The sequence below is a fragment of the Carassius auratus genome, chromosome 14 (assembly GCF_003368295.1).
Source record: "Carassius auratus strain Wakin chromosome 14, ASM336829v1, whole genome shotgun sequence".
Classification (NCBI taxonomy): domain Eukaryota; kingdom Metazoa; phylum Chordata; class Actinopteri; order Cypriniformes; family Cyprinidae; genus Carassius; species Carassius auratus.
In genome coordinates, this window is record NC_039256.1 from 26792903 (window position 1) to 26811341 (window position 18439).

An 18439-nucleotide genomic window follows, 5' to 3' on the forward strand; every position below is an offset into this window, starting at 1 on the left:
AATGTCCTTTAGAAATTGTTTATTTGTTACTGGTTAAAGGTCAGTAATCCTATCTGTTTTGTCTGTGAAATTCCTATGTCAGGGAGAGATTTATATTAAATCAGATTTAGAACTTTGCATCAATAGGATTCCTGTCATATTGCTTAACATGAGATAAACCAAAAATGCTGACATAACGTTAACTCAGCACAGCATGCTTTAAAAATCATTCACTGGTCAATAAATTCCCCGAACACCTTCCAATGTTCCAATGAGCTTGTTTGAAATATGAATTTCGTCATATCTTTTGCTGAACTTTCCAGTGAAATTCAATCAAAGACAGATTAAAAAGCAAATGTTATTACTGTAGAGCAAGTGCTCTGTCTGAGCCAGCTCTGAAAGTTGACAGTCTGATAATTATATATAATAATATGATGTTTAATTATTGCATTGTATGTCTAGTGCAGAACTCCTCAATTCAATGCATTGTGCTTATTTAATAGCGTGTTAAATGCTTTTCTGGATCATCTCTTGAAATGTAATTTATGGTGTAATAAGACTCATCGAAAGCCCCTTAATAAAAGTTCAAGAAATTTAATTTAGCAGAGAATAGGTGAATTATGATTGCTTTATTGAGTGTGTAAAGCGGTTGAGACACATTGAGGCATTTAAGGACTTTGCCAGCATGGGGTCATATGGGTCGTTTATTTGGCCCTCTTCTGGCAGAAGCAGTGAAGTGCAGAGAATAACAGACTGTGGGATATGAAATGATTCCATTATATGCTGAATAAGCTCTCTGAATCCAAGTGTTTAGGTTGTGTAACACAATCTGTGAACAAAAGAACATCAAGTGCGTCACACAAGAGATTGTTTTGAAGACAAACATGAAGAGTTTCTTGTATAGGCTTGGTGAATGCAATCTGTCATCAGAGAACACTGGACCGTTTGCCCTCCTGCAAAAACAGATTAACTGACGTGACATGAGAAATGCAGTACAATGTGTATACAATATTATTCCAACTTAAAATGTACAGCATCATTATTCTAGTCTATAGTGTCACATTATCCTTCAAACATTCTAGTATGATTTGAAAAAAATAAGAATAAAATCTGTTCTTTTAAACTTTCTAGTCAAGAACACTTTAGAATAAGGTTCCATTAGTTAATGTTAGTTAATTACTTTCGTTAACATGAACTAAGCAAGAACAATCCTTCTACAGCATTTATAAGTCTTAGTTCATGTTAATTTCAACATTTACTAATGCATTATTTAAATTAAAAGTTGTGCTTGTTAACATTAGTTAATGCACTGTGAATTACCATGAACTAACAATGAATAACTGTATTTTCATTAACTAACATTAACGAAGATTAATAAATACAGTAATAAATGTATTATTCATTGTTTGTTCATGTTAATTAATACATTAACTAACATTAACTAATGGAACCTTATTCTAAAGTGTTACCAAGAATAGTATGGGTCAGGGTTAGTATGACAGTTTTCACAAAACATTAAGCGGCAAAAAATCAAATCAACAAATCAGCATATTAGAATGATTTCTGAAGGATCATTTGACACTGAAAGCTTTGCTAACGCTTTGATTCTCTTTATAGAATTCCCTTTTCTCACCAAACCTGCATTTATTTGATCCAAAATACAGCAAAAGCAGTTCTATTCTGAAATAATTTTAGTATTTGAAAGAACTGCTTTCTATTTCAATATACTTTAAATTGTAATTTATTTCCTGTGATCAAAGCATTTTCAGCATCATATAAACTGAAAACAGTTACTTTAAATAGTAATATTTGTAGTTTTCATGAAATAAATAGGTTGACCGATTAGATTGATGGATAGACAACTATATATATATATATATATATATATATATATATATATATATATATATATATATATATATATATATATATATAAATTCATATATTAGTTAAGGCATCAAGAAATGGTTTTCACACAAATCTAATTTTATTATGTATGTAGATATGATGGAGGAAAATATATATATATATTTACACACACACACACACACACACAGTATACTGTATGTATACAAATTTTCCACTATATAGTCATTTTATATTTATATTTTTCTGCAGTTTAAATGTGCTATTATGCTGCCTATATATAATGCTGGAAGCAATGGTTTGCCTTGTGTGCACACAGAATACATATGGTGGAAAATGTTTCCACTGTGGGTGGCGCTGGGCCGGAAAAGGTCCTGGGCTTTTTTCCCAGTCCCAGTAGTCCCAGGCCTTCCCTGCTGTACTGTTACACTGAACCTGGGGTGAATAATGTGACACTGACGGGTTGCACATGCAGAAGGTGCCTGAGGCTGGAGAATGTGTGATACAAATGCTCTCTTTGAATGTTACCTAATGTGTACAGTACACTAAAGCTTTACCTTGACACTTTGATTCTATCCATGCAAAGACAACGGTGGCTGTCATCCAGGCTAACATGCTGTGTTCTGCTTGGAAAACAGGCCTTTGCTTGTTAGTATTGATTTATTGTCATTATCACTGCTTAGATAAGAATTAAATCAAATGAAACTGTGGAACAGCTTGCAGAGATGTAAACATGTTTAGGTAAAACCACAATCTTGCAGTGATCAATCCAAGCACATAATACAGGTCAGCAGTCAACTACACATTATCATATCTAGACATTTATGTTTAAAATAGTGCACTCTTCTCAGCCTAAAATGTCCAAATGATTTGCTTTACAGCGTGTGAATGGCACATGATAGGTCTGTAAGTTCTAAAGTAAGATATAATTTTTGTTCATTATCTGTTTGTTTGTTTGTTTGTCTGTTTTTTAGTCAGTATAAAACATATGGTGCCTGTCCTGAATGCTGATTGGTCAATACATGCTGATTGGTGTTCCTGTCCTAAAATACACAAAACACCTGCTCACCTGGGACTCTATTCCTTAGCAGAAATGTGGCACTTAATTAACATTACTAATAAAATATTCTTGATTGAAAATTTTAATCTTTAATTATTTTCAATATGTAACTTTATAATTTCGAAAAACAATAATGCATCCCACAAAAAAAAAAAAAAAAATGTTTTCCAGGAAAAAGAAAAATAAACACTAATTATCTTTCAAACAAGATACATTTCCTCGAAAAGCATTTGCTTGAAATTTTAAGATAATATATCTTGAACTATGTTTATTTTGTTTTCCTATTGGTAAATTGATTTTTTTAAAGCCATAAATCTATCCAAATTCATGTAGGTTCATAATTAAAATTAGTGTTTTACTAATAAAATAAATAATATAAAATAATTATAATAATAATAATTGAATATATAATATTCATTATATACCACTACCAATCACCCAGTATTGCTTAAATGTCAGAAGGCAGTCATTTAATACATTAATAACTAATACATTATATATATATATATATATATATATATATATATATATATATATATATATATATATATATATATATATATATATATATATATATATATATATATATATATATATATATATCTGCAGGCTTAAAGCTATAAGCCATGCTGTGAAAATGAAGTTTTGCTGCCACCTTTTGGAATGAAAGTTTATTTAGGAATAATTAACGCTTGTATGTAATAGTTTTGTGTGTTTCTGATGTGGGACATGGACAGAGAGAGTCAGGACAGACATGGGAAGGCTGTCTGGGACAAACTGTACTCATAACAAGCAGTCAAAGTCCCTAAAACAGCGTCTGCTTTCAGATCTCCCTGTTCACAGTTCAGAGCTCTTACAACAGAGCCAAATGCTTTGCATGGCATTCTTTTGCCAAATAACAAATCATTATAATTATATAATATAATTGTCAATACACTTTATTTCACATTATAATACATGAAGTAAAACTTGTATATAAACAAAAGAGAATAAAATGACAAATTTACTGGAAATGTCAGCACACTTTTATAAGTATACTAAATATTAAGGCTGTATTTTGACCCTAATAGCAGCTTCGCATCTTTTGATTTCTGTGAAGGAAGTAAAACATATTGGCTTTGCTCCATTATGATGACAGATGTGCTTGGTGGAAACACAACAGGAGTTTAACTCTGCTAATGGCTCCTCTAATCAGTGTTTCAATCTGTTTCTCTAAGCATAACACTATCTACTTAGATAAATGACCCCATGCTGGTTGGGCAGCGTGTGATGGATAGCTGTGCTGCAGTATCTCTATTCTGGTTCAAGGTTTGCTGATCTCCCCTTTTTCAGTCGAGATTAGCCACAAGTGGATGACATTGCATTTTAGATAAAAATGAAGGTCCTGCTGTAAGCCAGTTTCAGATGAGATGCAATCAATCACAAGGTGCATTTCATCTAGGTTTGTTGCCAAACAAAGCCTCGTGTAATGAATAAATAGGTCAAGGAATTAATAAATGAAATGTCCTTTCAGCTTTCTGATATAGAACAAAAAATGCCATGGAATATTTTATTATTATTATTATTCTTTTTTTTTTACATCCACAATTTTGTCTTTACATGCATTTCACTTTAGGCGCAATTCTGAGTTTATAAATACCACAATTTCTTTCTCTTGCAATTCTAAGAAGATATATTCATTATTATTATTTTTTTTTTTAAGTGACAATTTTGAGATGTAAACTCAATTGCAAGTAAAAAAGTCAGAACTGTAAGGACTGTTTTGCCAAAGGAAAAAAAAAAGGTAACTGTGACTATTTATATGACAATTTTAACTGTTCAGTTGCTATTAACTCAAATAGTAGAGCATGGCGCTTGCAACAGCATGGTCATGGGTTCAATTCCTTATGAATGCAATATCTATTGTGAGATATTAACACAATTGTGAGAAAAAAAAACATCTGTGAAAACTAAACATTCTGTTATAGATACAGAACTAAAAATTATAAACTTATTTTATAAATACTTCATAAGTTTATTGTGAATTTATATTTCAGTTATGAGTTAACATATTGAAATCTTACATTTTTCTTGTGCACACTACACATAGAGACGTAAACTCCAAACTATTTGGACCCCCTCAAAATTAAATGGATCATCTCAAGGTGCTAAACCTTTAATAAATTCAACTATGTTAATTTATTTTGAATAGCTAATAAAAAAAAAACAGATAGTTGACTTATGTAAAGAATGAACAGCATGACTTTTAATATCTCATTTTTTAGAGTGCTAATTTCCATTGTGATTACACTAATATTTCCGTTCATGAACAAATGAAAAAAAAAGCAAATAGTTAATTGATCTTCTCCAGCAGTTGTGTTCAGTTTGTAGAAGGTTTGCAGTAATGTAGAAACACGTTGCTCCAGTTTAGTTGCACTTGTCAAATCAAACGCTAGATGTCGCTCTCTCCTCTGGCATTGCTCTTCATACAGCAGGTCTTCCAAAAAAGAGGAAGCATTGCGATTCAAGGTTAGTTTTCGGTGTCCTATATTTTAATGCATAAATCTTTAAGTCTAAATAGATATGAGTCTGTTCAGGGAAATCAAAAATACCTTCTAACAAAGAAACACACCAAATTATTCCCATGCACTGATGGATTTGCCTCAGGCTGAAAGCAAGTGATTAATTCTACACCAAGCCAAGTAGAGGAGCAAATGTGGATTTAGTCCTCAGAGACACAAAGCATCTGTTAAGTTTGCAGATTAATGTAGTCCATCCATACAGACATACCACCAGTCATTTCTATCATGTCGTTATTAAGATGTCTGAAACGTCCGGTTTGACCTTCATAATGATAGCACATCACCAAGACATCTGTGTGTTTTCATCTTAAATATGTCATTTTAAAAATGCTAAAATGTTAAACATGCAAAATCGCATTCTAGAATAACATTCAGCTGTTGTATGTTGTTTGTGATTCTGAGTGTATGTGAATCCACTCTTTTTAAGAATTCTTTACCCAAAATATCATCTTTAAAATAGCACACAGTGATTTTCAAATCATTTGCTTCGACATTGACATTTTGCCAACATATGTGTGCTTATTGGATCATTTGTTCTTAAAGCTGTTCGGTATTAAAACGCTTTATAATATTCAAGCTTCATTATTCTTCCAATGCTGATACTAGACCCAATTGATGTGGCTTCATTCCTTGTCTTTCAAATCAGGTGCCTTAAAATGACTTAATTATGTGATATTGCTTCACATTGCTCGGGTTATTTTACTCTGAATCCCACTTTTACGAATCATTAAAAGTTACATGAAGTATCATCATTCTAGTCAGCTGCAGACCCAGTCATAAGCAACGTAAGGCACACAGACCACACACACACAGCTGTCACACACACTTGCTCTGTGTTTCTGTCATGCTAAATATTAACTTTATTTTTTTCCGTGATGTATGGATAATCAAGTATTCTGAAGTTGCATCAATTCATTACTTACACTATAAAATGTGAGACCTGAAGGTGAATATTTTTATACAATTATACTAAAATGCCTTTTGCTTGCTAAAAAAGTGCTAATTATCAATCAGATGCCAGAAAGCATGTAACAGATTGTGTACAATAGGTTTATTATCAAAGATGTTGTTCATGTTAATCATTTAGAGACCTTAATGAGACAGTAGGCTTTAGAGGGTTAATATTCATGAAAACTATGTAGTGGCAAAGAGATATCACAAGGCATCATCCAGATTTTCTAATGACTTTCATAGACCATATGTTCCTATTAGAACATAGCTTATGAATTCACTCTTGCCCGCTTCTTGTTTTCAGGCCTGGCGAGCACAGCTTGAAGATTGTTCAGGCTTTCGCACCTGAAGCTCAGCGTTTGAGTCAGATCTTAAAAGCGAGACAGAAACTATGATTTTAACGCAGTCAGTGGATATGCTTCGGGGGAACGTGCTATGTCTTCTCAAAGTCAAGCCGCTGTCAGGCATCTGACTGAGGTCAAAGTTCCTGTCAGATCTGAGCGTCCATGTGATCTGAGCCTTCAGACTCCATATCTTCTTTGACAGGTTTAAGGCCCAACAGTGATGATTCTCAATGACACCCTGGAAAATAAAGCCCAATCCACATCAATCTGTCATCACACAACATGCAAAGAGTTAAAGGGATAGTTCATCATCTATTTTACCGTCTATTTTCCCAATTCCCATTCAATGAAAGTCAACGGGGTCCAATGTTGTTTTGGAAAACATTCATGTTTGGTTCTTTTAAAGTGCCCCTATTATGGGTAATGAAAGGTTCATATTTTGGTTTTGGGAGTCCCCAACAAGAGGCTGACATGCATGCAAGGTTAAAAAACACTTTTATTGTCTTGTAATGGGCATTTATTTTTACCTTACTTGCTCAACAACTCCCAAATGATCTGCAGTGATGGGTCTGATTGGTCTCATCTTCATTTCATCTTGCCTGTAAAGCCTGATAAAGCAGCCTTTGTGAGCTCAGCGCTTTGTGAATAGTTGTGACCGGGGAAACCGCCATTTTTACCGCTACAAAAGCGGCACCTAGTGGCAAAGAATGAATTTGCATTTTCATTCAGACCAACGAAAAGACCAACAAGTTGGGGGCCAATATGTTTAAAAACGACTTATTTCAATTATTCAGAGTTAACTTTTTCTTTTGAGAGACGATAGCTTTATACACGGTGCACTTTCAGATTTAAACTTTGCAGGATGCTTTTATTCACTTAGGTCATTTTCAAAAACCCATAATAGGGGAACTTTAAAGAACAAAAGTAAATTTAAAGACCATTTAGATTCTACTTTAAAAGAGTGCTGTGGATACAGAGGTTTGAGAGCTTAAATTTAAAATACAACTGAAATGTTTATTATTATTATTATTGTTATTATTGTTATTATTATTATTGTTATTCTGGCCATAGGCACTCTGCTCTGCTGCTTATAAACCAGATCTAAGCTGGTGGCTGGTGAATTGAGGTCCCTCTGTTCCACACACTTCTTAGGTTTTACGCTGCGCTCATACAAGGTTCATGAAGAATTCTTCTGGCAGCAGCACGCTTTGAAGTGTTCACTTTTTCTTCTGCTCAGAATAGAAGACATCTTCAATCATTTCCCCATAGGCCTCATTATAAATCCAGCTATCATTACACTGATGGTGGGAAGCAGAGCAACACGCTGCTCTTGTTACTGTATGATACATGTGGTCAAACCAGAGCTACGGTTTGATTCGTCCAAACCTCTACATCTCCAAGACTCCCTGCATGACAGAATTTTTTGGTATTTTTATTTCATTGCAAGAAATAGGCTTAGCATTCCTTTGTAGGAAATCAGTAAAGTGCTGTTATCGACCTTGAAATCCAATGTTTTCTCAAAGGAAATACTGAGAGAGAAAAGAATGTGTATTATGCCTAAACACATGATGGTTAGGAGCTGGATATTTATACGCATGCTCTTCATTAACCAGGTTCTCATTGCCTAGTCTTTGTTTAAATTATATTCTGTGGCAAAAAGTGGTTGTGCAAACAGACAGGATTCTGAATTCTCAAGCCCACTTTGTTTATACTGGAATACATTATTATATGATTGAATTTTAATTGCATCTTTAGGTTACATTATTTGAACATTCCCTAAATGAAACAGGATGGCTGGAAGAATAAAACATTTTATTGTTTAGCCTTTGTGTGTGGTTGTCAAGGGAAGGATGAATGCTGCCTATAAAGACTCTTTCTTGCCAGCGCAGCACAGGGTTGCGCAGTTTTAAAATAAAACCTTTGTTATATTGCATCATGGAAATCATTCACTTTATGTATGCATTGTAAATCACTTTCATAATGTACAGTACAATAAAGTCTGAAAAAAAAAAGAATAATAAGTGAGTTAGGGTTTGGCTTTTGTGTTAAAATCTAATATAATCTATTAGAACTGTATAATACAATGTTAAATTAACATTTAAAATCAAGAACTTGAATATTTTACCATCTGACTAAATTATAAGATGCGTTTGTTCATATGTACAAATGATCAAAATGTTGCTATCAAATCACAAATGCTGACATAAAAGCAATGAAATACTATTCTCATTATTGCATTTGATGCTTTTAATATCTGGACAGTTTTTATCATTTAAAATCGGCTTATTATTGTGGGTTTTTGGTTTAACAGTTGCTGTTACTGTTGGCATTCATTGAGTTTTTCCAGATCTATGAGGAACTGTTGTCCTATTTTTGTTACTGCATTTCCACCTCATTCGGTTTCAGGCCATCTTCTCCTGCCCAGAGCACTATATGTTTACTTTCTCTTTCCTAAATCACTGGTTTCAGATTCCACAGCAAAACTCGTACTATGTTCAACTGATGTATAATATACAAGCAAAAATAATACAGAGACATAAGCATGTGCTAGTTTAGAGCAATGTTATTAGCATTGTTGTCAGTCTCTGTCACTACTCTAACGTCTAGTCAGTACATTGGTTCACTCACTTGATTTATCAATAATGCTTAGAAAGAGGTTTTTCAGAAATCATTTGAGATGGACTGTCATTTGATGCAAGTTTAGTTTATGTCTCTCATTACGAGGCAAACTGTCATTCTCACCGAATTAATTTTTTGTTTGTGCTTCCTCTTCAAGCTGCATGTGTTCTAGAGAGCATCCAGGGATCCGGACTGTCAGGGAGTATCCTGCAATTCTCTTGTCTTGCTGAAAAGGAAAAAGTCTCCCTAATTCTTTCTGGCCTGGACCATTGATTCTTGATTTTGTGTTTACAGCTGGTTGCTAATAATAACAAAACGAACACTAGCACAGCACAATGGCCTGTGTTTATTTACTGCTTTTCTTTTGTTTGTTCTTTACTATGTGTGGAAGTTTGTTTCATTCTCATAGCTCTCATGAGTGTTGATGGCATTTATATTATTATATTATATTATATTATATTATATTATATTATATTATATTATATTATATTATATTATATTATATTATATTATATTATATTATATTATATTATATATCATATTATATTAAAATATATTATAAAAATATGAAAACAGCTAAGCAGGTCATTATTATTATTTTGGCATTACAATTTTTGTATTATTCAAGTATATTATTATATTTTTCTATATAATACTATTGCTGAGCAAAGCAGTTTATTTTAGTTTTGAAATGTTTTATATTATTATATTATTGTTATGTTATGTTATGTTATGTTATGTTATGTTATGTTATGCTATGCTATAAGAAAATACCAAAACAGGAGAGAGGCACATATATAATTATATGACATGACATGGCATGAAATGATGTGATATTATATTAATGTGTTACACAATTTTTGCCTTTGCTCAGTATGCATGGCACTTTAGCTCTTTCATGCTCAATCTCTTCAGTTGTGCAAAGAAAAATTGTCCTGTTTATAGCACAGTAATTGTTTGTTTGCTCTAAGCGAATGAACATTTCCTTACAGGTCTAAGGGCTTCTGCTGCACTTGGTTCTACTAAAAAGCTTAGCATGGGTCACATATATCTAGCTGTATTTCAAAGCCCACGCAAACGATGCAGACTTCCCATGAGGAACAAATCCATGTAACATGGAAAGAGTAAAGCAAAGCCATGCAAACATGCATCATACTTCATTTGATTTTATCAATGCTTTTTTTAGTCATAATTCTTATTTAACCTACACCTTTGTTTTGCCTCGGTTTCTTTTTTGCACAATAGAGTTATGCAAAGGAATGTGAGCTAGAGAAACACAGAACCCCTCACTGAGGCCTGAGGGGTGCACGTCTCCTCCGAGAGCTAACTTTAGCTGTGAGCCTGTGTCTCGTGTTCATAGCTGCCACCAATCTGACCGGAGGTCAGTTCAAGACAATCCTCTTAGCTCCCCGCTGAGGGTCTGCTCCTTTATTAGCATTGGTGACATTCTAGACACGAGACGAGAATTTGAAGAGGGGACAGACGCTTTGAGGGTCACAGCTACTGCTGCATGTGCTCTTCAGTCACATTATGAGAGGACGCTCAAATTAGGTCAGCGGTGAAACTGCTAATGGTGCTGCTAATTCTAGATGGATTTAGTTTTGACTACAATCCTCTGGTATGTTGTGAATGGCATTCTAGGCCAACATGAACAGATATCATGTTGTTGTACCAGTGCGGCTGGAGTGTTTCAGGGCAAAGGTGTCCCCAAAACAGTATGTCGACTGAATGCTGTGTGAATCCATTGTGACCTACTGTTGTCACACCCCCAGTGTTTTAAATAAAGTTCATTAGCATCACTCGCTTTTGCTTTGGCTTAGCATCTTATTTTTTTAGTGACTGTCACTCTGCATAGTCTGTCTGAGCAGATGCTTGTCATTTGGAGGAAGATTATTTGCATAGAAATGAAAAGATTGTTTACACGCTGCTAGCTCATATTTGCGGAGTGTCAAAAGCATGACAGATATGACAGTTATGAGAAGTATTCCTTGCATTTAGTGCTTCTTAAAAAATTAAAACGGCAAACTGCACAAGATGTATGAATGCAAACTATTATACTCAAAATTCAATTTGCTGTTTTTATTTAAATCCATAATGCCAAACAGTGAAAAACACTGAATTATTAATGGAATATAAAAAAACCACCAAAAACTATATATAATATAATATAATATAATATAATATAATATAATATAATATAATATAATATAATATAATATAATATAATATAATATAATATAATATAATATAATCATATTATATTTACATTTGCATTTAGTCATTTAGCAGATGCTTTTATCCTAAGCGACTTACAAATGAGGACAATGGAAGCAATCAAAATCAACCAAAGAGCAATGATATACAAGTGCTATAACAAGTGTCAATTAGCTTAATACAGTACACATAGCAATAACAAAAAAACAGATAGAATAGAAAAAGAATAGAGCGAGCTAGTGTTAGAGATCTTTTTTGTAAATGAAAATAAAACACATAGAATACAAAAAGATTAGACAGCTAGTTCTTTTTTTTTTTCAGAAAAATTCTACAAGGGACAAATGTTTTTTTTTTTTTAATATTTTTTATTAAGTCAAAAATTATTATTAAATAAAATTATATTAATAATTTTATAATAAAGAGTGCTATCTTTGGCTTCTTTGGGATGGCACAATCAAGCGACTTGCAGAACACAACCTTCTAGGGCATATAAATTGGAAGTGATGAATTTAGGTAAAAGGGTGCAAAGCCAGTGGTGGTTTTGTAGCTAAACATCTATTGGTAGCCATGCAGTGCAAATTGATAAACAGAAGTGTTGTTGTAATAATATAACTCCATAATCATCCGGAAGAAGGAGGCGGGAACCGGCGCACAATCAAAATGAAACTTTAATGACAAAAATAAACACAAAACATCGCACCAGCCCCTCACGGACGAATGGTGCGATCAAAATAAAAACCAAAACATAAAATAAGGCCCAGGCCTGGTCCTCTCTCGTCCTTCACTATCGTCGCTCCAGTTTTATATCCTTCCATCTCCTCTGTGGGACTCGAGACCGGTAGTGGGTCGCAGGTGTTGTTCATTTCCCAATCACTCTATCGCTCGTTCCCACATCTCTCGGCCCCGCCCCACTCGTCACATTTGTGCATTATATTCAGCTAATTAAAAACTTATCTTGCTGCCGCATTATGAATTTATTGTAAATGATTGATAGAACTGGCTAGAAGACCTGCCAAGAGGGCATTGCAATAGTCCAGCCTGGACAGAAAAAGAGCTTGAACAAGAAGTTGTGCAGCATGTTCCTAAAGGAAGGGTCTGATCTTTTTGGTGTTGAATAAATTAAATCTGCAGGACCGGACAGTTTAAGCAATGTGCTTTTAGAAAGTCATCTGATCATCAATCATAACTCCAAGGTTTCTGGCTGTTTTCGAAGGAGTTATGGTTGATATGCCTAACTTGATGGTGAAATTGTGATGAAACGATGGGTTTGCCAGAACCACAAGAAGTTCTGTCTTGGCAAGGTTGAGTTTAAGGTTATGGTTCTTCATCCAGCATATATGTTAGACAACCTAAGATGCAAGCAGCAATCATTGGATCATCAGGATGGAATCATAGGTAGAGTAGAGTTTCATCAGCAGAGCAAAGGTATGACAAGCCATTTTTCTTAATGCCAGAACCTAATGATGCCATGTAGATAGAGAAGAGAATTGGTCCAAGACCTGAGCCCTGAGGCACTCCAATAGTTATATGTTGCGACATGGACACCTCACCTCTCCAGGATACTTTGAAGGATACTTTGAAGGACCTATCTGATAAGTAAGACTCAAACCACTGGAGTGCAGTTCCTGAGATGCCATTTGCCAATAGGGTTGACAGTTATATTAGCAGCTATATTGGTTATATCAACATGTTAGAGTGATTTCTGAAGGATCGTGTGGATCAAGGATCAAGCTTAAAAATTACCTTTGCGTAGAATAAGTCACAGCTTTCAGCTTTATTTTGATAATTTATTTTCCCCGACTGAAGCTTGAAGTGTGCGTTCAGATGCTGAGAGGCCCTAAACATCTGCTTTGGTCTGAGGAGGATTCTCCATGTTGCTCTCTAATGCCATTGGAAGTGAAGGGAAGTGGAGTCATGCAGCCTTTGATGTTTTTCTCTTAGGAGTTTTCAAGGATCAGTGTTACTTTATTTAGACTGAGGGTCATCTCTGTCTACAATTTCCCATCTTTTGTTATATTGGCTTTTTGGTGAGATATGCTTTTGCACTTGGATTTATATGAATGTCTACTTGTTTCTCCTAAGTATGTGAGGAGAGTGTTTTATTTTGCCTGATATGATATGATATGCACATAGGCCAGCTAAGCAACATCACAGCACAGGGATAGCATATACAATGCATATACTAGAAAAGAGGGTCATGGCACCATGTTTATACCTGCATATGAAAGCACACATACGAATGTAAAGCCCAACTGTTCAAGATATCATGCCATGAGCCTTTAAGTGCTAAAACAGGCCTTTTCCCTACTTCTTCCTGGAAGACTAGTCTAAATGCATTCCTCTCTTTTGGTGTGCTGAAAGAAGTGACAACACTGAACAATTGGGTATATTTGGCCCCGCTTCCTGCATCCGTATATTTATAGTCTTAAGGGTGTTTTTTTTTTTTTTTTTTGCCTCATGAGAAGCTTAACATTGCAGACACTGGGAGAGTTTGAGGGGTGCCAGTGGGGGCCTTATGAAGAAAAATAGTTTTCGATTACACATGAAACAGATTATTAGGAATACATAAATTTCCTGTACTGCATCAGGTACAAACTTTTAATATATCAGTATCAGCCAATACTGGATATTTAACTGTGCATACCCATTTCCCCTATTTTTGCATTAAGATAACATCTGCCTTTACACAAAAATTTGCCATTAAAAATAATAATTTAATAACACTGTTAAATGTAAAATTTAGCATGATCTCTGAAAATGAACATACATTTTCATACCTCACTTCTATTATATATAATATTATTATATGTATGTTTTTAACTAATGTCTTAACTTTAAAAACAAACAAACAAAAAAATGCTTGCATTAGTATAGCATTCTTCTCATGCATCTCTTTTCCAAACGTTCCTATTGTCATGAACATCTGTGCATTTTCTTGTATTCTCTTGGTTGTTCATGAGAATAAATATCTAAATCAAATTCTGAATTTAAATCTACTTTTTAGTGTGTGATGCACTGTTGCAATGTGTAAATATGATGCAAGCATTATAAAGTCTGTGCAACACCATTTTGTGGTATAAATGTGGCTTTTGTTCAGTGTTGTGACTCAAGAAATCCAGTTTTCAGCTTTCTTTTCATCTCTAGATTGCAAAAGATTTGTAGAGGCTTTCATTTCAAACTCACATAATATCAAAGACCTCCAAAAGTTCCACAAGACTCCTCTACAAAGAGTCTGTCAATTTCATACATCAGAAAGATAGCTTGATATAATTGCTCCCCTATTTTAAACCATAAAAGTCATCTGACATTCTATTGCTTCCTATTCACAGATGTGTCATAAATCTATGAGAAATACTGTACATTTATTGCCCTACCATCGTCCTCAGTGTGCTACATTGTTCGTCCATCAACACCACACTCAGACATCTACAGCTCAGAGTCAGTGCTAGGCTTTATAGATAAATTTAACAGTGCCGGTTTGTCAAAACAGTGCGGTTTCTGACAGTAATTATTCATGAGGCAATGAAGTATGGCTTCCACTTATACTGTAGATATCTGCTCTGCTCATAACTGCCGGCAGTCTGAATCTTCCCTTCATTTATTCAGTGACTGAGCTTCAGTGTATTTAAAGATGAGATTGGTTTTAAAGTTTCTAGACAGGATGTGCCTTTAAGGCATGTTGGATATAAAATCTTTTTAAGCTCTATAGGTAACTGGTGGACATGATGAGCTTCATACCAGAACATATGGTGCCGGGACAGGATGAAACAATAATCTATGTCATGATGACCACCAAAAAAAAAATATATATATATATATATATTAATGATCATTAATAGCAACCATTCTGTTTCTGTAGGCAACTGTCAGGTAACACAATAATGTTTTCTGTTAAACAAACAAATAAAATAAATGAGCTAGATTTGTTCACATTCTGAAGAAAATGCAACTCGACACCACAACGCAAGGGTGTTGCAATGTTTGCTAGGGTAAATTTCACATAAAGTAAATTTCAGAAACAATTACAAAGAAATGGAAAAGAACACAATTAAATTTGAATTTTTGAAAAACATACTCCAATAATGTTTATTTAATTTGCAGATTTGGAGGGGAAAAAAAACATTATTTAATACAGTATTTTTCGTTAAACTGCATGAAATGCAATTTTAAACCAGTTTTCAAATTTAAAGGTTTTATAGCATTTCATCCATTATTTGTCTGTACAAATTACAAACATTTTTACAATTTGAAGGCAATGGCCTACATCAAAAGAGCCCAACTCTAGATACCGGAAGCAGTGATCACCTCCCAAAAACATTTTCCTGCAAATTTCGGAGTAATCAAAAAGGTGACCTTGAAGGCCAGCAGCCAATCAGTGAAATGACTGGTCACCATCTGTCTGCTTTAACTATGCCCAAATCTGCTACCTTCCTGACAGTAGAGCCCTTTTCTGATTCTATCGCTCTATTTGCAGGACCTCGTGCTGTTAGAACACAGCCCCGTAGGATTTCTAAAATGTGACATTAGACCTGGCCAGATAATCAGCGACCTTTCCAGCGATTTCTATTCTGCCTCCTGGCCAAGACCGACAGCAGCTGCTTAGTTATGCTGTCAAGTCAGACTGAATGTTGTCCATGTACACTATCCTGAGTATAAGAACTAAACCGATACTTTTAGTGTAGTTTCTCATCACACAGGATTATGAGTTTGAGTCATACATTTCCATTTTGTTTTAATGAAATTATGCTCCCATCCAGCACTTTACACGCTTCATATTTCAAAAGACAGATTTCCCAGTGTGATAAGCAATTCAGCAGCAGGCTCATAACTGCATGAATCTCACAAACTTGGCAACCAATAAATGCACCCATCTGAATCGCAGAGGCTGACAGTGTCATGTGCTGCACATGGATATGGCTAATGATAGCTGGAGGGGGGCCATTTCCAATACGAGCAGATGCACGGCTGAAAGAAGACCCCAAATGTGGTTCAAAACAACCAGCTTTTGGAGATGTATGTGAAAAAGGTTAGGGATGCTGAGCTCAGCATTTGTAATTACTTTGAACCTCGGAATTGTCCAAAGGTCAAGTTAACAAGGACGCATTTCCTTGGAAGTTGCAATACAGCAAGAAAGCTTTTGAACTTCTGTTTCCTACTTTCTAAGTTCAAAGAGAATGAAGCTGCCAGCCTCTACCTAACATATATTACAAGCATTTAACTGGCTTAACTTGGACTTAATATGATTAATATAGTATTTCAAAAGAATGATGATGTTATATTTGCCTAAATTAATCTATTAAATTGCCTCATCTGGGATTTATCAAAGATTCACTTAGTGCTAAAAATCATCCATATATTCCCACCCTGCTCTGTGGAAGCTATACAAAATCTGCTTACTTTAGCTATGAAAAAAATGTGCCGTCTCACTTTTTAATTAGAAAATTTCAAAAAGCAATAATCAACTTGTGCTCTCTGGAGGTTGTGTTGAAACTGAGCTTTGGGCTCTTTGATGATGAGATGAGAGAAGCATGGCAGAAAAACGCTTCAACATTTTTCATTGCTTCACAATCAAAAAACAAATCCCAGGTGGAAACCGCTTTTCCGCCTTTTTCCCTGGCCCAGCCAGGCTTAAATGTGAGAAAAATGAAAAAGCAGAAGTTGGACTCCACAAAGGTGAACTGTAGAGAAACGATGAGATAATTAAAATCCATTTTTGAGTACATTTGCATGCATCATGTCCTCTAATGTGACCACAGTTTCTTATTGTTTAAGTGGTCTTAAGTTTGCCTAGTGCTCTAAAAAAGTTTTTGGGCCATTAATAAAGCACAGGGTTATCAGTTACAGAACTTAATTAAGCAGCATAGACCATCTGCACTGTGTCTCATCAATTATTGCTCAGAACCTGCCTGAGTCCCCCATTATCCCATGAACTATTTATAAACCTTTAATGATTTACACTATAAGAGATGTGATTCATCAGATATTATGTGATCTTATCCAACGCTATCTCACGACCAATTCGTACGTATTTTACGAGTTGGCTAATTCATGCAATTTTATATGATTTGTCTAGACACCAGTGACGGGTAGGTTCAGGGGCGGGGTTAGGTGTAGGTCATTCGTGCAAATTCATACGAATTGTGCAACTCATAAAATACAGACAATTTAGCACAAATCATATGAATTTGTACGAGTGAGGTTGTACGAGTGAGGTCAAACGAATGCGTATGAATTAGCCACCTCGTAAAATATGTAAATTGCCGTGAGATCGGGCAATCTTATATCACTCCACTCTGAAAATATACCATTTCCTTTTCGATATCAAAACTGTAATCTGTAATATCCAATTCCAAACAGAAGGAGTATGGTATAAAACACAACTTACATAACACAATTATTGATAAAGAGCTGATTTAGTCATACGTTTACTGAAATAATCTTTTTCCAGGGCTACAGCAAAGAGGCACTTAAGAAGCTTGTTCAAATTACAATCTAGGATTGCGATATGGTCGAAAAACCCTGGGGGGAAAAAAGCCTTGACTATGAGTTTTGTGGGATTTGAAATCCAAGCCTTTGTTCAGCTTGGATCACACTGTTGTATATTTGCTTAGGACCAAGGAGGAAGAAAGCTTTATAGGATTGCTTTGGTAAAGCGGCAAGGCATACGGCCTAGAGTGCCAACTCAACAGAGTATTTCATCAACCCCAGTCTTATCTGAGATTACTATTATCCGCTTTCACAGGACTTTTTTTTTTCTTTCAATGAAACATATATGGAGTGCACTTGTCCTAAATTCACTTTGCTGGCCAATTTGTGATGACGGGTAGCAAAGAAATGGAAAATTA